Source organism: Amblyomma maculatum, chromosome 5 (assembly GCF_055883805.1).
Source record: "Amblyomma maculatum isolate TAMU_Amacu chromosome 5, ASM5588380v1, whole genome shotgun sequence".
Lineage (NCBI taxonomy): Eukaryota > Metazoa > Arthropoda > Arachnida > Ixodida > Ixodidae > Amblyomma > Amblyomma maculatum.
In genome coordinates, this window is record NC_139348.1 from 48,803,037 (window position 1) to 48,830,666 (window position 27,630).

A 27,630-nucleotide genomic window follows, 5' to 3' on the forward strand; every position below is an offset into this window, starting at 1 on the left:
CACCTTAGACCGACCAAGAACTTTTGTTTGCCCGAAAAGTGGATGACATTTTCAACTTAAACAATGCCTAGGCAGGTTATTAGATTGGGACGATTGAAACGATGCAGCATGTTCCCTTAAGCGCTCATTTAGACATCGGCCAGTCTGGCCTATATAGGCGCGGTCACAGCTTAGAGGCACTTCATACACAACACCCACCTTACAGGCAACGAACTTAGTTACATGCTTTACACTACATGCCGGTTTCTGGTGGCTAGGGCTCGTCAGAGTATGAAGGTATGAAAAGAGCGAACCTGCACTCAGCACTGCCTCTGATATTAGACAGAAAAAGAAATACGTGGTGGTGCCTTACGTTCACCGCGTAACGCACAACCTAAAGAGAATAGCGGGAAAGTTCGATGTAGACGTTGTTTCCACGGCACCTCGAAAACTGTCTAGTCTGTGCGCTCTGATGAGCCTAAGCCACCAGAAACCGGCATGTAGTGTAAAGCATGTAACTAAGTTCGTTGCGTGTAAAGTGGGTTTTGTGTATGAAGTCCCTCTAAGCTGTGGCCGCGCCTATATAGGCCAGACTACCGATGTCTAAATGAGCGCTTAAGGGTATTTGCTGCATCGTTTCAATCGTCCCAATCTAATAACCTGCCTAGGCATTGTTTAAGTTGCAAATGTCATCCACTTTTCGGGCAAACAAAAGTTCTTGGTCGGTTTAAGGTGCAATTAGCAAGAGAGCTTCTTGAGGCGTCATTCATCCATAGATTAGGAACCGATAAGTGTGTTAGTGAAACGTCGGTTATTCTGTTGAAAAAGGAAGCATTGTTTTTAAATGCTGAGTAAGTTTTTTTGTATGCTTCCGGTATTTCTTCTGTTTCTTCTGTTTTATCTGCCTTTGGGTGGCCCTAGATTATCTTGAATTATCTTCCAGTCATGCAAATTCAGGGCTTTATAGAGAATGCGCACATATTTTTCCTCGAGTTCGTACTTTTTCCCTTCCAATTTTCAGTTGTAAGTTAGCGCTCGTCCTGTGTGCCTCTCTTGTCCTTGTTTGCTCCGCGCTAAGCCTCCCACATATCTTATAGGATTGAGCTTTGTTTCGGAAATGGCGAACTTCCGATCGTCATCACACCTGATACAGTGCGCACAATATGCGCGGGCTCAACAGTTACATGCAATTCAGGTTCAGAGAGGGTATTCGCTGGCGGAGCGAGGCGTACCTCAAAGTGTCGCCGAACACCGGTGTGTCTGCCCCGCGCCGCCCATGATTGACATCTACCCTGCTGGACGCAGGCGAAGAGCTGCGATCGCCGTTGCGCCGCATCTAATTGAACTCGCTTTTCGCACCTCATGGTGGGAACAGCGCCAACACAGGACGGAGCGAGAACACAACACAGGTGAATGTGTCCCCTTAAATGGGCATCAGCTGCAATCACGCTCCTATTTCAAATTATCTGACCTTCCAAATTAACGAGAGACGAAGCAAAAAGAATTTTCTTTGGTACAAAAACTGCATGAACATTTATGCTGTATCCCATTTAGCAGAATTATGTAGGACTGCAACAATTCGAAGGATTTTTGCTTGAGTTCATGCAAGAAAAAGAGAAATGATAGCTACTACAAACGGCAGTGGAATCGATTAACTGTTATTGATTTCAATTCGCATTTCTTCCGTGGAAGCCGTGGCGATAACAGCTTTATGACGAACACCTCGAATGAAAGAAATGTGTGGATGCGATTGCATGCTTTTCTATAGTGAGAGCCCAGTGTTGCTCAACTATCGATATTAGGCTAAATTTTGCGTTGTATACTTGCGATGGTAAATCATCGCGTAAAATGCAGTTTTGGCGCAGCTTGGTGCAACAAGTCAGATTGGCACAGAATGGTGCGATTGGCGCAGCAATTCCCCCCTTGAGCACTGTTGACACAGAGTGCAGGACATCTTAGCGTTCCCAGTTTTCTTGTGCAATGAGGAAGACAATTGCATAATATAAAACTGAGCTAAAGGAGCTTCAGTGTTAAAGCCGAATAAAGAAAACTTCACCCTTCGTACGACGGAAGCAGACAACACATGAGCCACAAATACAGGCACACACCGTGCAAGACTATTTACCCCAAAACCTTTCTCGAGTCTCGATATTGCACCACAATAAAAGAAACATTCAAAAGCCACCTGAACAAATAACTTTCTCTGCCCCTGCATCTCAATTATGAGACGCACTCAAAGTTAAAAAAGAAACACTCACAAACATTTAGTAGCACACAAAAACAATCAATGGCCAAGACAATGAAGAACTTGCTGAATTTACAATAGGACAGCAGATCGCTGCCGTACAAAACAGAAGAAAGCTCGCCCCTGCGACTAGGAAGGGCAAAAACTCAAGAAAAATGAATCGTCCCAGAACTCAGTGCAAGAAAGAAAACGGGTGTTCCACAACAGGTGTCCATCAACTCCCCACAATGCACCCAACTCCCTGGTGCAAGCGAAATTACGCAGGAGAGGAAATCCTGCTTCGGTGCCATGCTCCGGCCGCTTTTGATAGAGGGCCATAAACTTGACTCCATCTCGCAAAGTGGCCACAGTAGAGGAAAAACTACTGAGGGAAGGTGCCAGTGTTCGAGGAGTGCCCTCTTGCAACATCGCAAGCTAGGCACATGGATATGGCAGCTACCAGGATGACCACTGGAAAACGTTAAACCCCAGTTATGTTTGCATAGTAGAGAATGAGGTACCTAGAAAGCCAATAACTGCCACACAGCACCCTTTGAAGCATCATACATGACGCTAATTTACATCCACCATGCTTCACCTGCTGCTTTCCTGCCCTTGCAAGCATGCCTACTAGTTGGTAGTCACCTGTGCATGTTTCCCTTTATGTGATGTTATCAGACCATCGGCTTGCACCATTGGAGTTCCCACATTAAGACGCTCTTGTAATATGAAGTTGCCCTCTCACGTACCGACAGTATTTCCACTACCAATCTATCCTCCGAATATACGACAATCATTTTGCCTGCAATGATAAGGCCTCCGTAAAGGAAAGCTCCGACCCCACGTAATTAGCACTTTTGTTCCAGATCTACTGCTGATGCAGTGTTTTTATTTCTCTTTTTTTTTCTTTTGTTGTGGTGGCCACGAATGTGCCATCCTACCGTATATTCTCGTGCAAGGGCACCAGCTTTTATGTTGCAAAACCTGGATGTAGATGTAAATAAGCTGTTCAAGGCTGCATTCTATCAGGGCAACAAGGAATGAATGGCAAGTGTCCGCCATGAAAAGACTCTACCAGACACCTCAAAGAAAGCATCCTTTGCGCATGTGGAACTCAAGTGTCTTCAGGCAGCATTTTAAAGAGTTTAAAAGTGACTGGAGTCTCAAATGAACTTGATGGTACAGAAAATCAGCTTGCCTTCGAATACGTGTGCTTGCAAGAAAACGGACCAGCCGGTCTCTAGCACCGAGGCCACCGCCACTGACCGAGAGAAAACCTCAAGTTCGAACACCTCCATACGGCTACAATTAGTGTTGTCTTGCAATGCAAAAAGAAAGAAAAGGATAGTTGCTTTACGTGAGACACACCTTTAAAAATGACACCCAATTTTTGAAAAGGAACGACTTGGCCCTTGCACTAGTTTATACGGTATTTACAGAGGTGTGAGATGGAAAGCGCGCGCGTGTCTGACATCATAGCCGCTTCAGGGTGCGTTTCTTTTCTTTGGCCAGCTTGACAGCCTTGCTCTGTGGCGAGGAGCCACCCTTGTGCTTCGCAGGCCGGGCATGGATCTCAGTCATCATTCGTGCCCTCCGGCAGTAGTCGTCATACCTGCAGAGAAAAGGGGGCAGAAGGAGTGATCTAGAAACGATCAATGGTGGAACGACTCGAGCAACGGCATATTTAAAACCCTGAATGTTGAAAAAAGGCGAAAAATGTGACACTTTGCTTCAGACGTTCCTTATGGTTTATGTGTTTAACGTGCCAAAGCAACTCTAGCTATGAGAGACACCGTAGTGAGGGCTTGGGAAGATCAGCCGTAAGACATTCAGCTCAACACACCGCACAAACAATGCTGCAACATCGGTACAGGGCTGCGCTGAAGCAACTCTGGCTATGAGAGACACCGTAGTGAGGGCTTGGGAAGATCAGCTGTAAGACAGTCAGCTCAACACACCGCACAAACAATGCTGCAACAACGGTACAGGGCTGCGCTGTTGCCGTGCCGCTAGACATGCTCACAGGTTTAAAACATTGGACGGTACTATAGACAAGCTTGTTTTATGTGCAGTCCTTGAAAAGTGATTTTGCGTAAAAAACAAGTTTTTGAGTGGGCCAGCTTAATCTTACGCTTTACGTAATCGGGAGCAGGCACAGCATACACGCCAACATTCGCCAAGCTTGGTTCACAATAGTAGTGGTTAGCTTCGTAACGAGCACCAAATCCTTTAATGCGATATAAAGGCAGCGCAATATCAAAAAGACACTGTTAAGAGAAAATAGAAGACACGAAATGCGTCACTTCACGGCAAACCCGTGCGGCAGTGAATGGAAAGCATCTCTTGTAGCAAGTCCCGCGTTTGGTAGCTGCCTTTACAAGTCCTTCGCTGCACGTTTGTGTCTGCGTTTGTGTCTACAGTTACCATTATAGTTGCGAAATATAAATGTAAACTGAGGCATCCTCATGGTTACCTGTGGCACTCATCGCTCATGAAAGTTCAGCTGAGCGGGGTCTTTCGCAGTTGCGCTGGCTGCTACTACTGGTGTCAACAACTTCCACCATGCAAAACATATGTTGCAAGGGTTGCTGGCACGCTCAAACAAAACACAAAATAGAATCAAGGTGCCAGACAGCTTTCACAAGCAGCACGCAGCAGCCAGAGTACACTGCCACTACCGCACCACCAACGGCACACGCACAGCCCAAGATGTTGTCGAGTAGAATCTGTGTGGATTCTTCCTGTTTGGCTCATACAGGGCGCATCTAAAAAAGGACGATGGTAGCCCTCAGGCATTGAAACTAAAATCGCCTATAGACAGAGCTCCACTTGTTAGCAGGGTCACTTAATCTGCACAGCACCTGGGGCATTAGGGGACATTTTTGTTTACAAAATGGCCTTTCAGTACCCGTGCAACCACCTGCCATGAGTGTTGTCAATTTGCAGTAGATAAGCACTAGTGGTTGCAAACCGGACGCAGAATACTGCAACACAGAATAAGATGTCAGGAGCCAGGAATTACATTAGGCGACTTCTGACGAACTCTGCCTCGCCTAACTAGAGAACAGCACGGTACCCACAAAACCTCACGGCCTGATAAAGTACCTCTCGAGCAGCATGCAGCCAGCCTCCTAGTTGAGTGCCGACTCTGGGTTGGGGGCGATGAGCAGGCACTTGATGGAGAGCAGGATCTGGTGCAAGCCCTGGTCTGGCTTCCAGTCTTTCTTCAGGGTGTTGACGCAGATTTCTCCTAATGGAACGGCTACGTTCGGGTGGAAGATGCGCGTCGTGAAGAAACCCCGTGACGGCGACGCCGGGAAGTCCTTCGGCAGCACCTACACCGCACGACAACATGCTCTTGTTCCAATCTGTCTCACTGCTCAAGCTTGTGCCAATGCACTCTGAACAGACTCCATTTCACTTGGCTGGACACCATGTATGCATCTGAGTGTGTAACGGAATCGCGTGAAGCAGCAACAGGGTCACTTTTTTCCAAGCCCTCTCTAAAGGTTCTGAGCACGGGTAGAATTTTTCCACATGTCTACCTGTCGTCAGTAATCAAACATTCTGAGATAATGCAACGTGCTGGCAAAGTAGCAGGTAAAATGTCAACCTGTACAAGCTAACATTTGGCCAGTTTGCCATAACAATCACGTAAAACCAAAAATACTAAAAGTATGCACCTGCCAAGGCACACGATCAAACCAGGTTCACTAAAAGCCAAAGTGAAAAGATATATTCTACTAATAAAGTAATTATGCACTGAACGTAATCACTATTCCTTGGCGTCTTCACAAGGCTCGGTACGAGGCCTCCAAATAAACACTGACCCTGATGCTGCTGCAGACCCACCAGTGACTAACAAACTGGAGTGCTATGCGGACCATCTGAGCACCTGGCACTAGAGCACAGCTGAATTTAGCCCTCTATGCTTTAGTGCTGCCCTCACACCTTTCTTGTGCCCCAGTAATTTGCTCCTTACCTAAGCACCGCATAATGGTGCGACATCAAAGGGCACACTAACAGCATTCACTTGGAAGTCCTCCTTGCACTTACTGCTAGCATTCTCCCTTGGCACTGAAGGCTGCCCATTTGTGTAAAACTGGTTTCCGACAACAACAGGGTACACCAGGAAACATCATAATACATGCCAGTGGCTGGATGCAAGTAGTTTAATTCTGTCCGACCTGTTTCTCTGCAAGGTACATAACAGGTGTTGTACACCTACCAGCAATCACCAGTCTTGCTGGTGTTCGCTGTCAGAAAGTCAAACCGCTCACAACGCAGCAGCTATATAAAGACCTAGTTTTCAAATTAATTCCGATAAATCTTGCCAAGTTTACAGTCTAATATAACTCAACTACGGCTAATGGATGGGGCGAAATTACACAAAGTTTTAAATAAGTCCTACAGCAAACACTCGTCATTGCAGACCCTCAACGAATGGCACAGGCCAGTTATGTTGCATTTGATCACCTTGCAACTGCCATCCCCCTCTGGTAGCGCCAAAGTAATAGGTGCAAGGCAGCTGGCAGTGCAGTCATGACCACCTGCCAATGCCACTGGTAAGAGTACCTTCACTCACAGAACACTATTAGCGACGGTAAACGCTAGGAAAACTGGAATGACCCCTACCTGCCACCAGGAGATACAAGGAAAATCAAGTCGCAGCAAAATGGGCAAACAAGTTCACAAATAAAGTGGAGCAATGGTGTACGGTAGCAGGCGCAGTTTGAAGACACCGCAAGCGTAGGGGGTGCCCTGAGGTCCCTCGATGGTGGCCTGAATGTCTGTGACGTCCTCTTCCTTGACGATAACCCGGATCCCCTCGGGTGGTTGACGAACCAGCTCGCAGAGCTCCCGCGACACCTGCCGCAGAACTTGCGGTGGAAGGTTTTCGACGTTTGAGCTCTGCAGGTGACAGAGCAAAGCCATATGCCTCACTCCGGACCACTCGGAAGAAATGGTGTGCATAAGGGCATACAGAAAAACCAAAAACACTTGTGACACCACACAGTATTGTCAAAATGGTTTCAATTTAGTCTACTTGTGTCCTGAAGTTTTCCCTACAAATTTTGACATTATACTGGCTTACTGTGTTCTGGTTTGCTTGATGGGGTCAATGTCCCGAAGCGACTCTGGCTATGAGAGACGCAGTAGTGGCGGGCTCCGGACGTTTCAACCACCTGGGTTTTTTTTAACATGCACTGACATCGAACAGAACCTGGACACCTAGCTATTCACCTTCATGGAAAAGCAGCTGCCATGGCCTAGGTACAATTCCGCATCCACGAACAAGGTAGTCGAATGCCCTCACCCCCCCCAGCAGCACCCAGAGTGCACCACGCCAGCTGGGCGCCTAGTGTGATCTCCATGCTCTACTGAACTGCTATAGGGGCAATGACGATAGGTGCATAGAAAGGGCAGCTCCATCTAATTATATTTCTAAAATTGACTCTTTTTGCTTGCTTTAAAAACTCTTCCTGCCAGAATGCTCAAACCTGTGACATTCTTGCCAAAAACAAGGGCTCCTGCAATGTTAGAATGAATGACAGAGCAAAAGCCCCTGGAATACTGGCGAAAAATTCTCTAGCAACGCATGCAGTTTACTTGCAAAACTGGGCAGAGATGGTACCAACTGCATTTTTTTTTCCTGTCAGTGAGAAATAGAAGCTCGCCTGACTGAGTGTAAGTTTCAATCAAGAAGAGACCACAATTATCAAAAATTTGCACCTCTCAGCTAAAAGGGACTGAAAAATGAAACACAGGTAGTCATTCCGGACAATTCTAAGTATATCATCTAATTTGTCTTTATGGTCAGAAGTGCAGGTGAGAGAATATTTAGGGGGATATAGGTAAGAATTTACTGCTGGGTTGGGGAAGGAGCAGGTCTGTACCCATCGCAAAACGATTTTCTAGGCCTTCATTAGGGGTTTAGTTTGGTCATGAACGCCCCAGAGTGACTATGGCTATGAGGGGAGCCGCAGTGAAGGGCTTTGGAAATTTCAACAGCCTGAGGTTCTTTAATGTGCACTGCACAGTACATGGGCAGCTTGCTTTTCGCCTCTATCTAACCACCGCAGCCGGGATTTGATACCTCATCGTTAGGGATTTGTGCTGGTAACGATGCCTGCTGAGCAAATAGCAGTTGGTAATATAAAATGAAACTAATCTGTCTTGCAGACCACAAGGTAGAGGCGTCCATGGCCCGGCCAGCGCTTCCTTACGCGCTAGTGTGAGCTGCCCGTTCGCCGCGCTGAAAACCACTGCAGCTTCCTTTGTTGTTTCGTGGACAGATGAGTATATTTTTGCAACAGTGAGTGGGGTCCAGTTACTGTGGCCAGAGTGAGCATGTCCAGGGCGGAGGGATCGTGCCCTTATGGTGAGCGGGATGCACATTTTCAGGAAGGTGGCAAGGGTTCATGTTCTAACATGCTAATTAATTCTGCAGCCTTCCACTGCAAAGTCTTCAATCGCTGATCTTTAGCTTTGGGTCATTACACCCAATGCAGCACAATTTCTCATCTTCATGCAGCTTCCATGCTACCTTTCTCATGCATGCACGTTGCATATAAGAAATGTGCAGAGAATCAGGTAAGGTGCCCATACAGCATAAAAATTAAAACCGTGTTTGGTGCCCTTAAATTCCCCCAACCCATTTAGGAACCACAAAATTAAACAAAACCAACAACAAAGGGCATCACCTAAACAAAATTTTATGGCCAGGAGATGTTTCCATTCAGTACAAGATTTTTCCGTTCCACTGTGTCGATCAAAGGGGATTTTGTACGGGCATCACAGAATGTGGCAACATCACGACTCATACACCTGTCGATATTCACTCTGAACACGCTGAAGAAAAAAAAGTATACCTCGTCGTCATCATCATCATCATCAGCCTGATTATACCCACTGCAGGGCGAAGGCCTCTCTCATATTTCTCCACTTAACCCAGTTCTGTGCTAGCTGCATCCTCTCTCATATTTCTCCACTTAACCCAGTTCTGTGCTAGCTGCATCCACTTGACGCCTGCGAACTTCTTAATCTCATCCGCCCACCTAACTTTCTGCCGCCCCCTGCTACGCTTTCCTTCCCTTCGAATCCAGTTTGTTACCCTCAGCGACCATCGGTTATCCTCTCTTTGCACTACATGTCCTGCCCACGTCCATTTCTTCTTCTTAATTTCCACTAGAATGTCGGTAACTTGAGTTATTTCTCTGACCCACTCTGCACGCTTTCTATCTCTTAATGTTACCCCTACCATTTTTCGTTCCATAGCCCTCTGGGTTGACCTCAACTTAAGTAGAACTCTCTTGGTTAGCCTCCACGTTTCAGCCCCATAGGTGAGTACAGGCAAGATGCAACTGTTGTATACTTTCCTCTTGAGCGATACCGGTAAGCTGCTAGAAATAATCTGCGAGTACTTGCCAAATGCGCTCCATCCCATCCCAATCTTATTCTTCTTGTTATTTCCTTTTCATGGTCCGGATCTGCGGTTACTACCTGTCCTAAGTAGACATATTCGCCTACTACTTCCAGTATTTCGCTACCTAATGTAAACTGCTGTTCCTTCCCGAGGCTGTTGAACATTACCTTAGTCTTCTGCACATTGATTTTCAAGCCTACCTTTCTACTTTTTCTGTCTAGGTCTTCAATCATTATTTGCAGTTCATCCCCCGAGTTGCTTAGCAAGGCGATGTCATCAGCAAATCGCAGATTACTGAGGTATTCTCCATCCACCCTTATCCCTAACTGCTCCCATTCAAAGTCTCTGAATACTTCCTCTAAACAAGCTGTGAATAGTACTGGGGAGATTGTGTCTCCTTGCGTAACACCTTTCTTTATGGGAATTTTGTTACTTTCTTTATGCAGAACTATGGTTGCTGTGCAGCCACTATATATATCTTCCAGCACTTTCACGTACGGCTCGTCTACCCCCTGATTTCGCAATGCCTGCATCACCGCCGAGGTTTCGTAATCAATGAATGGTATGTATAAGGGCTGGTTATATTCCGAGCATTTTTCTATCACCTGATTGATGGTATGGATATGATCGATAGTAGAGTACCGTTTCCGAAACCCTGCTTGATCCTTTGCTTGATTGCAGTCTAAGGTTGTCCTGATTCTATTAGCGATTATCTTAGTAAATACCTTATACGTAACAGACAGTAAGCTGATTGGTCGGTAATTTTTAAGGTGCTTAAAGTCCCCTTTCTTGTGAATGAGGATAATGTTTGCATTCTTCCATGGTTCCGGTACCGTCGATGACTCCAGGCACTGCGTATACAGGGTGGCCAGTTTTTCGAGCACGACATCCCCCCCGCCCTTCAGGAAATCTGTAGTTATCTGATCCTCTCCAGCTGATTTCCCCCTTTTCATAGTTTCTAGTGCTTTCTTGACCTCGTCCTTCGTCACTGATAGAACGTCTGACTGTTTTTCCCTACCGCCAATTTCATTACGGTCCTGACTACTTTGGCTACTGTAGAGATCTGTATAGAACTCCTCGGCTACTTTGACTATCTTTTCCATATTAGTGATGACGTTGCCCGCCTTGTCCCTTATCGCATACATCTGGTTTTTGCCTATGCCCAATTTCTTCTTTACCGCTTTAAGGTTTCCCCCCGTTCTTTACAGCATGCTCAATTTTCTCCATGTTATACTTCCTTATATCGGCCACCTTGCGCTTATTGATTAGCTTTGATATCTCGGCCAATTCGATCTGGTCTGTTGGATTGGAAGCTTTCATATTCTGGCGTTTCTTAATCAAATCTTTCGTCTCCTTAGACAGCTTACCGGTATCCTCTCTAACTATCCTACCGCCTACTTCAACCGCGCACTCAGTAATGATATCTCTGAAATTATTGTTCCTTGCCTCTAGGGTAATGTCGCCATCCTCAGCTAGAGCTGAATACCTATTTTGTAGCGAGATCGTGAACTCTTCTTATACTTCGCATTCGACCTTTAAGAAGAAATAATGGCTGACACTGTCTCAAACTCACCAGTTAAGCCAATCAAGGTGCACCCAAGCTGTTTTGAAATATCCAGAACACCGCAAATTGGCCAAAATCACATGCTGATTTCAAGTGGCTCTTGGAGCTTTACAAGTGTTTTTCTTGTTACTTTGCAACGTTCACATACCTTTACTGCAGGGTTTCCCCCTTCTTCACCCTATCTAAAGAACTTTGGGAGCCGTGCGATATTTCCTTATTGCGCAAAAGAGATTAGTGATGCCGCTTCTGTGACCTCATTTCTGAAAATTTCTGTGGGTAATGGTGCTATTTTAACATTGCAAACATTATCCTTGCGTTATTGCCTGCTCCCGTCATGAACAACAAAGTCTGAGGCTTGTATTTGAACGACTTAGGCATTTTATAAACTCTATCATTTCTAGTGGCTATTTAGCTATTCAACCATTGTGCAAGTGTTTTACTAACAATGTACGTGATATATTCAATTCGTCAACCGGACCATCAATGGCTGCTGAACATGAACAGAGTTTCAGTTTCAATATGATGTTCCAGTCACTATAAAATAATTCTTGAAATTTTGGAAATAGCTTCTGTGCCGGAGACAGGTGACTCCAAATAATGTGATCACTTAACTCAATATCATGAAAACAAGGGGACTCGAAAGAATGCGACACAACACTTAACTCAATATGATGGAAAAACTACAGAGCTACTCTTTAAACCTTTTAACGAAACTTGAGCCAAAATTATCTTTCAGTGCCAGTACCATAACCTGTAGGCTGAAAAAAAAAATAAAAACAGAGACAAGCCTTACTCACTGCGAATCAAAATGCCACAAATCACATGAGCTGGGCTCATCAGAAGTCAGAAATTACAGGCAGCTTACGCGAGCCCTCAAGGATGTTAAGAGTTTAGACTTATTGGTAATGCATCAGAGGGCTGAGAAAACACACTGAACATACATACCGGGAGATTTGTGCGTTCATTCCTTAGAGACTTTTATATACTGGTCTGCATTAAGTTAAAGTGGTCTCATTTGCTGCCAATTCTTTAATTATTAGTATCGCCATAATTATGGGGCTGCATTTGTGCATTATATAAATAATGTAGTTACCTAAAACAAGTGCTTTAAATGATGTTGGTTCAGCTATTATTTTCAAGGGTCACTGCTGTTTAGCCAAAAGACCTGGCATTAGTGTGCAGAAAAAAAAAGTCAAGTTAGCATTCAGGGAGAAAATGAAGTTTACCTTTCCCAGAAATGATGGCAGTAATGCTACTCTCTACCTTGAATTAGCTGTTTTCGGAAGCAAGCAGTCACCATAACCTTCCTTCAGCTGTGAGCAGCTTATTCACTTCATTTTACAGACTAGTTCAAAATGCAGCCCTTTTAGTTGATCATAACTTTAATTTATCTAATATTTCGTCTTGATATTTGACGCATATTCCCCAGTTTCCTTGTAACAAATTCTTGGACCTCACACCCACTTTCATATCTGGCCCAAATTGGGAACTACCTGCTCAATCCAACAGGATAACAGGCTGTAGCACGTTTTTCCTGCACTTTGTCGGCAGAACAATATCATAATATACAATTAACAAATAAGGAAATGTCTCTAAATCTTCCCAGTGCTGAACCTCAGCTCTCAGTCTGCACATTGTTCGAGTTATTCCTGCCAACACTTGTGTACTGCTCTGTTATGAGAGGAGATATCAAAAAATCTGACATGCTTTTTCTGAACATTTGTTGCAAAGCTTTTAGGTAAGATGGCCGCAGAGGAGTACAAATGCACTGAATCGATTCAAGTCTAGTATTTGGAAGCAATGCTACCACTGGCCACGGGAAAAATTCAGTTAGGTTGCATAGGACATCTTGCTAAAATGTTGTGCCATCCTTGCCACCCAATAAAGGGAAACTGTCACAGAAACACCAAACACGACGCACCAACTGTGGACTGCATGAGGACTTCCAAAAAGCATGAAGCAATCAGTAGTCCATCAGCTTCCTTAGCTAATCTGGCTGCTCCACAAAAAGCGCTTTCATCAGCATCCTTGCAACGTATTTGAAACCAAATGGGATTCGGTTTATCACAAGGCTGACATGCGCTGCAGCAAATATGCTGACAAAAGATGCGCGCCAAAATTAATGCGACGAAGGTCAGGACGCGTAACGAAATATCGGGAAGTGAATGGCTTCGCAAGCGTGAGCAGCAAGACACAGACAATGAGGCGCAAGCCTTCAACAAACACTTTCGCTTGTACCGATGCGCTAAGGTTGATGCACGCATATTCTGCTGCGGCACTCTTCAGCTAGTTGGACGTCTTACGGAGAAAAATGTCGAAACTTAACACCGACGACCAAAAGATTCAGAGCAGACTGAGAAAACCGTTACAGCGGCCAACCCGACGACAGGCGTATTTTAAAACCTAATATGTTGAAACTTGACTGTGCAACAGCTGCAATCAAGTTTCAACATGCAATGCACTCGATACAACGGGGAAGGGACAGATTGGCAGTTTGAAGAAAAGATTGTCGGCGATTAAGCCTAATAAAAATCGCACATTACTCGCGCAGCTCAGTAGCTTCACGCGCGTATATCTACGCAATTTGGAAAAAAACAAGGACGCCCACTCACACTGGACATGTTGAAATCAGCCAACCAACGCACGACGGTCTGTTTTGGGACAAGCACCTTCGGTACAGCGAGCAGCTACGCTCACAGGGTCGGAAGAACCGCCAGCACCACCTGGCACGGGTGAAAGAAGAAACCGTTGTAAATCGAAGCGAGCCGAATACAGGAAGTTGAGTTTGAACCGAACCAATCTGATTGGCCGGTGAACACACCCCGGAAATCGTTGCTTAAAAATAGCACGCGCATTGAAATATGATTACAGAAACGAGAACGAAGCGCCTAGCGAGAGGACTGTGTAAGAATGTGGACTGACTGCCGACGACGGTTGGTGCTGCGAGTGCTGACGTAGAGAAGATATCCTATCCTGTGGTTCACTCAAGGTGTTCGGTGCCTGGTGCTTCTTCGTGGTGAGGCCTTGCCACGTTCAGGGGGGTTTTGGTCAGGTTTCAGGCTAGCTTCCTAGGAGTTGGTAATGTAAATGTTTCATTCCATTGCGTACAGGCATGTCTTTCACCTGCTCGGGAGAGGGCTCGGCAGATTGGTTCGCCAGTCTGCCGATTGAAAGCTTGCCTCTGGATTCATTTGCTAAAAAGGGTGTCGATGTGATTCCTGTCGCACTCATACCGATAGGCGATGGAATGCTGAAAATGAAAAATTCGAAAACTATTCAGCAGCAACTCAAGAGTCTGACGGATCACTATCTTGATATCTCTGAGATGCGACCTTTCGGGAGACGAGGTATAGTTTCCAAATCTGCAAACATTAATTGTGTGTCCAATCTGCTACGCTGCAGTTCTTTTACCTCGATTCCTGTCAAAGCCTTTATTACTGAACAGCTGGCTTGTTCGTGGAGTGGATCCTGCATCTAGAGCTCAAGAAATGTTGAAGGAATTTTAGGACGCAGGAGCCGGTGTTCTTTCAGTGTATCGCTGCTCTCGCATAGTGGCCGGGGTGTGTGTTGCTAAAGAGTCAGTTATAACAACTTTTGCCGTCTCATGTGTCCATCTGGGTTGAAAATTTGGGCAATTGTCTATCGCATTGACCCGCTACGTCCTCGCCTCATTCAGTGTACCAACTGTTGGCGATTTGGACACAGTGGAAGAGCGCGTAAGTCTGCGACTAGATGTAGGGTGTGTGGGGAAGGACACTCTTCTGATAGCTGTAGCGCTGCAAAGCCTAGCTGTTGCCAATGTAGTAACTAGCACTCGGCTGATGACGCCAGTTGTGAGAAACGTTCTCAGGAACAGGCGTTGCTATTAATTCAAGAGAATCGTTGCTTTCGAGCAGATGCTTATGCCCTTCTTGATCGGAAAAGGCACACTTATGCCAACTATGTGCGCCCTTCTACTCCAGACTTTGAGGCCACGTTGTCTACCGCAATTGTGACAACGGTTGAAAAAGCCCTTTCTGTTGTGGTTGACCGTATGCTTACCAGCTTTACTGAAACTTGTCTGGTATTGTTGGTAGCCAGTCATCTTGCCCACCTCAACCTGTGCGGACTCCAGCATCAATTTCATCTCAAACCTTTGCTGAAAGTTTAAATGCAGCTTCTCCTCTAGAGCTGGCTCAAGTGCAGCCTATCGACAGTGTCCCTGTAAGCATTTCTCGCAAAGGTGTTTGCTCTAATGATGTTGAATTGGCATGCCCTACTCAAAAGCGTCGCGCTTCTGCCTCACTCTCTAAGTCCTTCATTTCCCAGACCAAAACTAAAAAAGGGCCTTCAAAAGTTTTACCGCAAGCCGATGTGTTAAAAGGGGCTGTTACGGCCTCAATTTTAAGAAAGCAATCATGGCAAGTGTACAAGTTCTTCAGTGGAATCGTCGCTCTATTGTATCTTCACTTCCAGATTTATATCTTCTCCTTTCAACACATAAGCAAGACATAGTGCTCTTACAAGAAATTTGGCTCTCTCCTGTAAAGTCATTTACCTTAAAGAAATTTCGTGTTTTCTGCGCCGATCGGGTAAACGGTAGAGGCGGTGGCTTATTAACTTTGATATTGTCAAAATTATCTCACCGGGCAAAAATAAGCAAAACAATAATGAATCCTGAGTGTGGCCTTGCCATAGTCACTAACGTCTACTGCGCCACAGGTGTACGTAGCACAGACTATTTTCACAGATTACTTACAAATCCTAATAGGGTCGTTATTGCAGGAGATTTTAACTCGCACCATACTCTTTGGGGTAACTGCTCTGACTCATGTGGACAGCTGTTATGGACGGGGATGTCGGCAAATGCTGTGCGCTGCTGCAATTTTCGGGCTATAACCTTCATGCGCGGAAATTGGCGATCTGTCATCGATTTATCCCTTTGCAGCAGCTGGGATACGTATAGAACGATGGTCAACAGTAGACAGTGGTACATCTAGTGAACACTTTCCAATAACATGTACCATCATTATGAGCTCAACACGAGACAGCACTTTTGACCATAAACTAGTAAACAACGTCAAATATGCAGCTTCGCTACGCTCCTTCCTCAAATCAAACCGTTGTTCATGTAGGACCGACAAAGCACAACCGGTATTTTCCTCAATTGCGAACGCTACTATAGATTCCCGGTTCACTGTGCGGTCTGCAGTAAACAATAAGCCGCCATCCGCATGGTGGAATGATGCGTGTGTGAAAGCCTTGCGCCGTAGGAAAGCAGCATGGAAAAGCCTTTCTTATACCCAGAGCCCAGTAAACTGGATAAACTAAAAATTTTGTTTGGCGTCATTTAAAAGACCCATAGCTCAGGCAAACGACGAGGACAACGAAAATTTAAATACTTATTTGTCGACCCTTGAGCACAGGAAGGCTTTGTATCGTTTCATGGAACGAAATAGAAACTCACACATTTCTCAGTCACTAAGTTCAGTTGTATTATCTCCACAGGAGGCAAAGGATGAGTTGGAACAAATTGCACAAGGGCTAGCATCAGGTTTCAGCAGTGCAGAGTTCGCTTGCACACTCCCACTTCCTGCTCAGACTATGTTGAGGCTGAAAGGTCAGAACTCCTATCTGTGACTTCTTCCATGCAAAACTCAGCTCCAGGTTGGGACGGGGTTACGGTAGGTGTGCTCAAAATTTTAGCAAATGAATTCACTCAGGATCTCCTTGATCTGGTTAATGAATCATTAGAATCTGCATGGCTGCCGCACGTCTGGAAAGTGGCGAAAATTATATTGCTCTTGAAAGACCCAGGTAAAGGATTTCATGCTGAAAACATTCGGCCGATAGCTTTGACTTCGAATCTAGTAAAATTAATAGATGAATTGTGCATGGGCGCCTCTCAAAGCATATTTCAGAGGTTAATGTTTTGAGTTCTTCCCAGATTGGTTTCCGCAAAGGATGCTCAATATGGTCGGCACATGTAGATTTAGAAAGCAGGATTCGCCTTTTAATGTGCAACAAGGAGGTATCAGCGTTAGTGACGCTCGATATTGCTAAGGCCTATGACAGTATTGAACATTCCATTCTGCTAAACAAGTTGTCATTATTACGTCCTCCGTTCTACATTTATGCGTGGATCAGTGAATTTTTGAAAGGACGAGAATTCGTTTGCACTGATGGCTCATTAATCTCAGATACCTATGCCCAGACAAGAGGGGTGCCCCAGGGCTCTGTGCTCTCACCCCTCCTTTTTAATATATTAATATGCGATATTCCGGTTCATCCTGATGTCACTGTATATGTTAATGCAGATGACATAGCAATCTTCGCCTCTTCAAAACATATTTATGACCTCTATCGTTCACTACAGGCTTACCTAAATGAACTTGAGGTCTGGTTGGGCAAAATTAAATTGGTTTTAAAGGTGCCCGAAAATAGTGTGCTAGTTTTTAAAGCCAAAACCTCCTTATATGTTTCGTTAAACTACCGCTCAGATGTCATACCTGAAGTGGAATCTGTGTGGTATTTAAGCATTACTTATGATGCTAGTATGAATTGCAGGCCTCACATCAAGTCTAATGTTCGGAAAGGTGAGCGTGCCCTTGGTAAGCTCATATGGATAAGTAATAGGAAATTTGGTATTCGTCGAGATATTCTTCTACTTTTGTACAAAGTCTACGTGGGACCGATTCTGGAATTTGGCTGCATTCTTTTTTCTGGGTGTCCAAAGTATAAGCATCATCCTTTGCTGCTTTTAGAGACGGGCGCTGCTCCTCTGCCTAGGGCTTTCACAGTGAGTCTCTACCACTGTTCTGTACTTCCGGACCTTAGCTCCCGTTTCCGCCTTCTAACTGTTAGATCATTCTTGCGATAATTGGAGGCTACTCCCGGTGTGGCTATACCTATTTTTGTGTCAAATCCCGCCTTCATTCTCATTCACCAGTGGCCAAGGGTCTGCATGCCTCAGGTTGTTTTCACGCAGAGCATTTTAGCAAACATTGGTGTGAACCTCGGTTCTATATGTCCTATTGGTTGCTCAAGTCCTTTGTAGATATATTATGATTCTATATTTCCATCTAATCTGAAGCACTTACCTTCAAGTCTAATATCCAGTTTCCTATGTGATCACCTTGAAAAGTGCCCTGATGACACTATGATTGTCACTGATGCGTCTGTGACTGCGCAGAAAGGAGCGATTGGAATTTTTTCAGTCTCTTTCCTGGTGTTTTTCGGTGTGTGTCCCGGATTACACGCCGATATTTTTAGCAGAGTTTAATGCAATTGGCTTAGCACTATCAAAAGTTCCCTGCAGTCAATCAAAAATAATTTTTTGATCAGACTCTCTTTCTGTTTTGTTGTCACTGGAGTCAGCACGGAATGCTCTCTTGAGCCGCTCACTAAAGTATTTCATACCGGGGTGGGTGAAACAAACACGCTTCATCTGAGTCCCCGGTCACAGCGGTATTTTTCAGAACAAACCGGCAGATTTCCTTGCTAAATCAGCTCTTGATGAATCTGTTTCATGTACCATCCCTAATGTCAACATTTTAGGAATGTCCCGTTTCCATCGTTATCAATACCTAGCCGCTTCATGCAATGATCCCTTGCTATCTACAGCCGAATACCAGCATCTCAAATACTCATGGAAAGTTCTTTCATGTAAATCACGGCAGTGTGAGGTAACGATAACTCTCATGAGATGCAGGATTCCGCGCCTAAATCTTTATTTATGTAGATGCGGGATCAGCCCCACAAACCTTTGTGAGGCTTGCGGTGAGATTGAAAATATTGATCAGTTCCTCCTCGCTTGCCGAAAGGTTTCACAACAGAGGAGGGTGCATTTAGAAACTCCAATTGCACGCTTGGGTTTTAAGTTGCGGTTCCGCTCCTACTCTCCTTCGGTGCGATGGCAGAAGGACTTGCGTTGCCTCAAATTTGTCCGTACTTACATAACTGCATCAAAGCTGCGGGCAGATTCCCTTGCTAATTGTATTCCAAATTTACAAACTTCCAAATTTTTGCTTCGCATTTTTCTTTCAATCAATTTTGTGATCTTAGATCTTATGATTTTGTTTAGTTGACAATTACTTTAATGCCCTAATTCAGTTTGTGTAGGGCATTTGGCAGTCCGCACTGAACCCTGGCCAATCCCCTTTTGTGGGTATATGCAATATATAAAGGCAGAAGAAGAAGGAAGAAGAAGGCTGGGTGTTGTTGTTTCTAGCAGCCTCCTGGGCATCGCATCGCCCAGTGCATGTGAAACGGGCGTTTCGCTAAGTTAAAATGTGACAATCGGCTGGTTCTCAGCTGAGCGCAGGAGTGCGGATCCTCCCGCGAGACCTTGGAAACACTTGACAGTTTGTTCGAGGAGAGGAAATGACGCAGTTGTAGGAAACGTCTTAATTGACTTCCGTCTTCTAAGATCCGGTACCTTCCTTATGGGGCCAATGCGTGGCCTTCGCTGAAATGAGTGCACGGTTCACCAGAAATTTCTGTCGGGCAGGGCTGGGCCGGCGCTCCGCATGGTGGCCTCAGTCTCGGGGAGGAGGGTTAGAGCTCTGCAGTGTGATCGTCTTGTGGCACAACAGGGACGACGACAGAAGCGGAGATAGACAGAACAGGTGCTCTGCTATCAACTGACAAACTTTTATTGGGACATGTAATATATGTGTCCCTGTGGTGCCACAGCAAGATGAATCCATACCAACATGCCCAGTATTCAACCTTCTTACAGTAGCTTGACTTCTAAGGCCTGGGTGCACCGACATCGCACAATAATTTTCAGGCAATCGAAATTATGCACTTCGCTGGCTCACGGGAGGTAAAAGTGATCGACAGCGTGACGCTGTTATAGTAGCCCTGATCGTCGATATCAACGCACTTCAAGAATCAGAGGTGGTCAGTATTTTTTCTTTTTATTTATTTGTTTATTTATTTAAATACCCTAAAAACCCAAGTGGGCATTACAGGGGGTGGAGGGGGGGGGGAGCGGCACGAAAACAGCACAGTACATATCCTTCACGCGCGTATTGATTAACAAAAATGCACTTAAGAATTATACATAACGTACAGATCGAAGTACACAGCACTACATTCACTAGTGGATACATAGGTGTGCAGGGGACAGCACGTAACGCTTAAGAAGACAATAGTGGAAACAATACAACGGCGATTACAGACAGCCAAGGTGCCCTGAATGTTTTATTTGAAATTGTGATAAAGAAGTTTCACTAGCTATATCACTCGGTATTGAATTCCAGTTTTCTATAGATAACAGTAAAAGTGAAGTTTGGTATTTTATCGTTCTTGCGAATATTGGCTGTACTTTGTAGAGATGATCAGTCCGGGATAAAATATGATGGGCAGGAGCGATGCGATTAGCCGCAAATGGGCAGTCACCATGATATAAGGAATGAAAGAGCGATAAACGAGAGAACTTGCGTCGAATGACAAGGTCGGGCATATTGAGAGATTTTTTAAGATTAGACACATTTTGATACGTTGAGTATGACGAAAGGATGAACCTGGCAGCTTTATTCTGGACAGACTCAAGACAGTTAATTAATGACACACTACTTGCATTCCATATTATGGAGGCATACTCTAGAGCTGACCTTATGAGAGTAGTGTACGCGTGAAGTTTTGTCTCGGAGTTGGCAAGGTGTAAACGACGTTTAATGAGTCCCAGTTTTCGAAATGCTTTATTCGTGATATAATCTATATGGGCGCTCCAGCCTAACTCAGAACTGAAAAAAACACCAAGGTACTTGAAGCAATCTGTTCTTTCAACTAAACTGCCATTAATTGTGTAAACATTAGAAGGCGCATTATTGCGCGTGGAAAAGGTCCTTAGCTTGGTTTTTTTTATATTAATTTCCATCTGCCACATGTGACACCACTCATTTAGATGCATTAGGTCAGTCTGTAGGATAACTGCGTCAGTGGGGTCAGCTATCTTTCTATAAATTACACAATCATCAGCGAAGAGTTGTACGCTAGATGATATATTAAACGCTATGTCATTAATATAAATTAAAAATAGCAGAGGCCCTAAAACTGATACCTGTGGAACTCCGGATATGACGCGTGAACTGTCAGACGAATACTCTTTAATTTTGACCCGTTGGCAGTGATTTCTTAAGAATTCTTCGATCTACGTGTGATGTCGCGATGCAGCTGAAGGTAATTAACTTTTTTCATTAATCTTTTATGGGGAACGCGGTCAAAAGCTTTTGAAAAATCTATAAATATGGCGTCAGTATATATTAATTAGTGTACCGATTCATGAAGATCTGTTACAAGCTCGAATAATTGTGTTTGACAAGATTTCTTTTGCCTAAAGCAATGCTGGTTGTCAATAAGCAAGCTGTCGTTTAGATGAGCCAATATGTGCGAGTAAAGAATATGTTCAAGTAGTTTACAACAAATCGAGGTTAGTGATATGGGGCGATAATTTTCCGGAGATGTGATGTCACCGGATTTAAAAACTGGGCTGACGTTTGCTATTTTCCAGTCGTCTGGAATGCATCCGGTATCTAAAGACTGCTGAAATATGGAAGTTAATATGGTAGCCGACACGTGTGTTGTAAGTTTTAGAAGTTTAGTGTTGATACCGTCTGGACCAGGGCTGAAATTAATTAAGTGGCAATCGCTCAATAGCACGGGCAACACCAGCTACGTTAATGAAGACCGGTTTTGATGAATGAAGAACTAATGGCCTCAGAGGTTCAGGAAAGTTAAAAGGCACTGATTCTGTAGTAAAGATTTCTGTAAAGTGCTTGTTAAAAAAATCAGGTGTTGCCTCTGGAGCCATCACAAGTCCGCCCAAATCTTTCAATACAGGAATCTCGTGGCTATTCTTGGGGTTAATTACGTGCCAAAATTTCGCAGGGTTGCTTCTGAGCAAACTCGGTAATGTATGGTTCAAAAAGTTGTTTTGAGCCTCCTTAATAGCGACTGCAGTTATAGCTGATACGGCTTTGTACTTCTTCCAGACCTCGTCGGAGTTAATTCCTTTTGCTCTGCTGTACACTCTTTTATTTTTGTTAAGATATTTCTTAACATATTTTGTAAACCCGGGGACATCAGTTCTCTGCTTTATGTGCAATTTTAGAATGCAGGCATGCTCAATTTCCTTCAGCTTATCGCGAAATAACAGCCAATTTTCGTTCGTCGTGCGAATCTCAAAAGCGGCTTCGAAAATCTGCGCAAAGTCTTTTAGCATGCAGTTCATTTTTTCATTGTCACACTTTCGGTAGTTCAGTATACATTTGGTAGATATCTGCTACTATGAAATTGTCATGAAACTGTGAACGAATCTATGATCGCTTATTTCTTCGAGTACGTAGGTGCGAGAAGGAGTGGAGAGGTTTGTAAATAATAAATCTAGAACATGATTACCTCGGGTAGGCTCTTGAACCAGCTGGGTTAGATGGAACTCAGCCATTGTATAAAGAAGGCGTGAACATTCGTGGTGATTGGGTCCAGCTTTGACGGATGGTTTTATCCAGTTAATAGCAAGATAATTGAAGTCCCCACCTAATAAAACAATGCTTTGGGGGTAAGCAGCAAAAATGTATTCTAATGCATCGTGCAGATGATCAATGAAATCCGGACGGCTGTTTGGGGGGCGGTAGCATGCACCTATGATATATGTGGCACATTTGAGTCGAAACATGACCCACAACAGCTCGAGGCACGTGTAGAAGGTGACCTGACATGGCTGATAATCGATTCTTAAGGCGATAATTACGCCTCCTCCCCTTCTCTCTTTCCTGTCTTTACGAAAAACACATGGATTGTCAGGAAATGATAGTTCACTGTTAGAAATTTCAGTAGTTAGCCATGTTTCAGTGCCAAGAATGACATCTGGACAGCAAGTGAAAATCATGCCTTGTACGGTGTCAAGTTTAGGAACAATACTACGGAAATTAGCAAGAATAACAGAAATTTCGTGAACCTTTTTAGATGATCCTTTGCTTTGAGTTCTTGGTCATTTAAGACTCTGTACATCTTGTTCGCTTAACTTCACGACTTGTTCCAAAGTGGGGTCATATTTGTAAATTACACCACGCAATTGAAGCTTATTAAACCGAAGTTTGAATTTCTAGCTTTCTTTACGAACAGTTTTTGCATATTCTCTCAATGTTTTCCGTTCTAGTTGGATTTTAGGCGAAAAGTCTTCTTCTAACCATACTTCCATACTTTGGGTTTGACGTCTTTAAGGTTAAATGCATTCCGCAGTACCTGTTCCTTTACCCTAAAATTAAAAAAACGATGATTATTGGGCGATTGTAGTCATTGTGACGCTGACCAATGCGATGGGCTCGTTCGATATCGTTTGCGTCCAGTTTAACCTTTAGGTGGGTGGAAATGAAGTCCAGCATTTTGCTTTCTGTGTTTTCATAGTCTTGACCTTCTGTTTCAGGCATGCCTTTTACTAGGAGGTTGTTTCGCCTCATTCTCTTATTTGCATCATCAACTACGTTACCAAGGTTCTTGCTTGTGCTTGCCACTGCAGATTTGACTTCATTAAACCTGCCATGAACAGAACAGACATTTTCTTTAATGCCGGATACACCGCTCGTGTTCTGTTCAATAGCGCTAATCCGAGATTTGATGTCAAAAACATCGCGCTTAATTTCTTCTAACGTTACTGTCGCGGCCTCAAAATTTTGCTTGTTTTCTTCAATGAATCTTTCAGCAGGTTAAGAACGTCTTCCACCTTAGGTCCAGGATTTGCCTCAATGTCTCCAGCAGAAAGAAGTAGCAGGGCTAAGCATACAGATGCAAGCACATAAGAAGGTCTCTGCAAAAGTACGCAAAGAAGCGCAGAAACTGCATTTGCTCGAACAGTTATTGCACTGCGACGATGAGAACATGGTAGAAATGTACCTATGCGTGCGCGTTACGTGTTTACGTCAACGCCCATATCACAGGTTGACTTTACAGCATGTGTACATCTAACAGACCAGAACAAGATCAGCGGCCACAAAGTACTAACACGTAGGTGTAAATAAAAAGACAAAGCCCTACCTACGACGAGGCAGGAAAAGCAACTTAGCACGTGCAAACAGTGGCCGCAAATCCCAAGGGTCCAGTAGTTGTCCGCTCCTTTTATACGTCCAGGTGGCACGGCGAGCAGTGATGACGTCACGAAGACGAAGGAAGCACTGCTGTCCACCACCAAGGGCTTTTTTGTGGGTCGATAAGGCGCAGATAGCAGGGCTGGCAGGCGCGAAGGACAAGCACACTCGGCAGGAGCTCGATACCTACGACGAGGCAGGAAAAGCAACTTAGCACGTGCAAACAGTGGCCGCAAATCCCAAGGGTCCAGTAGTTGTCCGCTCCTTTTATACGTCCAGGTGGCACGGCGAGCAGTGATGACGTCACGAAGACGAAGAAAGCATTGCTGTCCACCACCAAGGGCTTTTTTGTGGATCGATAAGGCGCAGATAGCAGGACTAACGGGCTGATGGCTGGCAGGCGCGAAGGGCAAGTGCACTCGGCAGGAGCTCGATACCTACGACGAGGCAGGAAAAGCAACTTAGCACGTGCAAACAGTGGCCGCAAATCCCCTCTGTCTTTTCACTACCTTCACTATACTACCGCACAGCGTGCTAGAGTTCATCACGATACGCCCACATAACCGATATCAACGGTTGGAAGGCTTCCTTTAGATGGGCATTGCCATCGATTCTCGATGGCAATGCCCATCGAGAATAGAGTAGTACCCTTGTGCATAAAAGTTACAACGCCCATCTCAACCTGTGCCTTTCCATCGTGAGGGAATAGATGTTCACACAATTCTGGGGTGGGCTTACGTGCCAAAGCTACTATGACCGTGAAGGACACTACTATAAAAAAAAAAAACTAGATATGGTCAAGGCTTGGCGCACTGCTGTTTCATCGCATTTGGAATACGGCCGCAGTTCAGTCTTGAGAACCCCTGCACCACCGCGGCAGAGGACATCGAAAAAGCACTTGAGGACGTTACATGATAGTCTGTCATCAGAGACCTTGTTATCTACCATATTTCACAAAGGGGCCATGCATTAAAATTCTAGAATTAACTCATCCAAGCTGGCATTCTAGACACAGTAGAACAAGTCTACCTATTTAACTAAAAATGAAAACATCAGCAGCATAGCTGGTATGGCATAATATCGTATATGGGACATCAGTTACTAGGGATGCAGCTGAGAATATCTCTTATAATTTCTACCACTGCAGATTCCTTAACGTGCACCAACACTCCACGGGGCAAGGTCGCCTTGCGTTTTGCTGGTTCCAAAAAGTGCATGCACTGCAAGGCTACTTCTGCTGAATATATGCATAGCAACCTGTGCAGCAGTCGATTTGGCTCTCTGGTGCAATTTTATGAAAGAGAACTGAACAAGGATAAATGGGGTACGCCTCAGTTCGCAGATAAGCCAACGTTTCGACAAGTGGACTTGTCTTCGTCTGGGCAAAGCGATAATCACTGGCAGGGGTTAAAATACGCTTTTGCTCCCGAAGAAGAAAAGCTGGGGAAAGTGGGTGCGAAGAAAGTAGGTGTTAAGGAGTGGGGAGGAGAGGATGAGTGAGAAGAAAGTGGGTCATGGAGTGAAAGAACGAAGAAAAAAAAGGAAAAAAAAACTAGAGAAAGAAAACTAATCATGTAAGGAAGAAGATGATACAGCGCCGAAGCTAACGACGATGAAGACCCCGATCAGCTGGCACGCGCTCTGAGAGCTCGGACCGTCTTGTTCGGACGATATTGTGCCTCGCTCTACGATCGCCTTGTGTCACCGGTAGCCGTCTCAGTCCTCCGAATAACCCCCAATAAACCCCCCTTCATTTGGTGGAACATGCCGAGGTACGACCCTTAAACGATCACCGTGGAGCTCCGCAGCCGTACGATACCTATGGCGACAAACGAGGTAGGCCAGCAGCCGGTGGCAGCCCCTTCGCAGTCCATCTCATGCACCGATGCCATTCGGCAGCGATATCCCGCAGTTTTCAGCGGGTAGGGCGACCAGGACGTTGAAGATTGGTTGGCCTCGTACGAGCGGGTGAGTCGCCATAACAACTGGGATGACCGCATGAAAATCAACAACGTCATCTTCTACCTGAGGGAGGTTGCTAACCTCTGGTATCGAAATCATGAGGCCGACATGCCAACTTGGGCATGTCGGCCAAACTTTGCCTTGCCAACTTCAATGCAAAGTTCACGGACATTTTTGGTCGTCCCACAGTTAGGAAACTACGGGCTGAAGAAGCCCTGCGCGTACGAGTTCAGCATGAAGAGGAAAGCTTCACAAGCTACATTGAAGACGTCGTTAATTTATGCAAGCGTGTCGACCCGTCTATGAATGAGGCTGCCAAGATAAAATATATAATGAAGGGCATTGATGTCGATGCATTTCACATGCTGTGGGCAAAGAGCCCAACTACGGTGGCATCAGTGTACAACCTTTGCCAAAGTTTCGAAGAAATGCTCAAGCAACGACTCTGCACTCGTCGCTCTCCCGCACCTGCTGCGTCCATCTCTGGCCTGGCTGTGAGCAGTGATCTTTTAGCTGACATCAAAGACTTCGTTCAGGTTGAGGTCTCCCGACAGCTTGGGCTTTTGTCTGGTCCACGCCCGTCGTCTACAGCCCGGCTACGTACCCCTGCGATCCGACACACCATTACGCAGGAGGTTGCCGATGCACTTCCCAGTTTTGGCCAGCCAGCGCCTGTTACACCTTATGTCAACCCTGTTCCACTGCAGCCCACACCTCTTGCTGCACCATTGAGTTGCAATCACCCTATGGTTGTGCCGCCTCTACCTGTACCAGTACAAATGCCTCCCACATATGCAGAAGTGACCGCCCGCCCTTCGCCGCAAGTCTTTTGCGTACGTGCCGACTAGGTCGCCACCGACTGTCGCTCCACGGTACCTATCAACGACGCCTCCCTACAATACTTGGCGCACGAATGACAACCGGCCTATTTGCTAGGCCACGTCGCCCGCCTGTGCCGTCGTACTCTACGCTCTGCCCCTGCACGCACTATGGCTGACTGCAATTATCAGTACGAAACCTTGCGCCCAACTCCGGTGACACCTCCAGGGCAGCAGCACAACTCGTCTGGCCGCTAGCACATTCCACTGCACCGCTCGCCGTCCCCTCGTCGTCGGTCCGTGTCTCCAATGCGGCGTCGCAGCGTGATACAAGACTCGGAAAACTAGCTGCCGCAGTTCCTGGGGCACGAACTGCGCACATTTCGCTTACCTCAAGTCCTCGTCTGTCTCCGCCGAACGTTCTCGAAGTTTTTGTTGATGGTGTTCGTACCCTTGCACTCGTCGATACAGGGGCCACTCTCTCTGTCATTGGCGAAAGTTCTTGCCAATCGCTTCATAAAGTCACCACCCCGCCTTCTGGACTCTCTCTTCGCACCGCCAGCGCCAATTCCGTTCGTCCGTCTGCT

General features: G+C 45.3%; 1 pseudogene; it reads right to left on the reverse strand.

Moving 5' to 3' along the window:
* Positions 1–3,607: 3,607 nt before the first annotated feature.
* LOC146188275 (ubiquitin-conjugating enzyme E2 S-like) lies at positions 3,608–9,089 on the reverse strand (annotated as a pseudogene).
* Between the last annotated feature and the right edge of the window lie 18,541 nt (positions 9,090–27,630).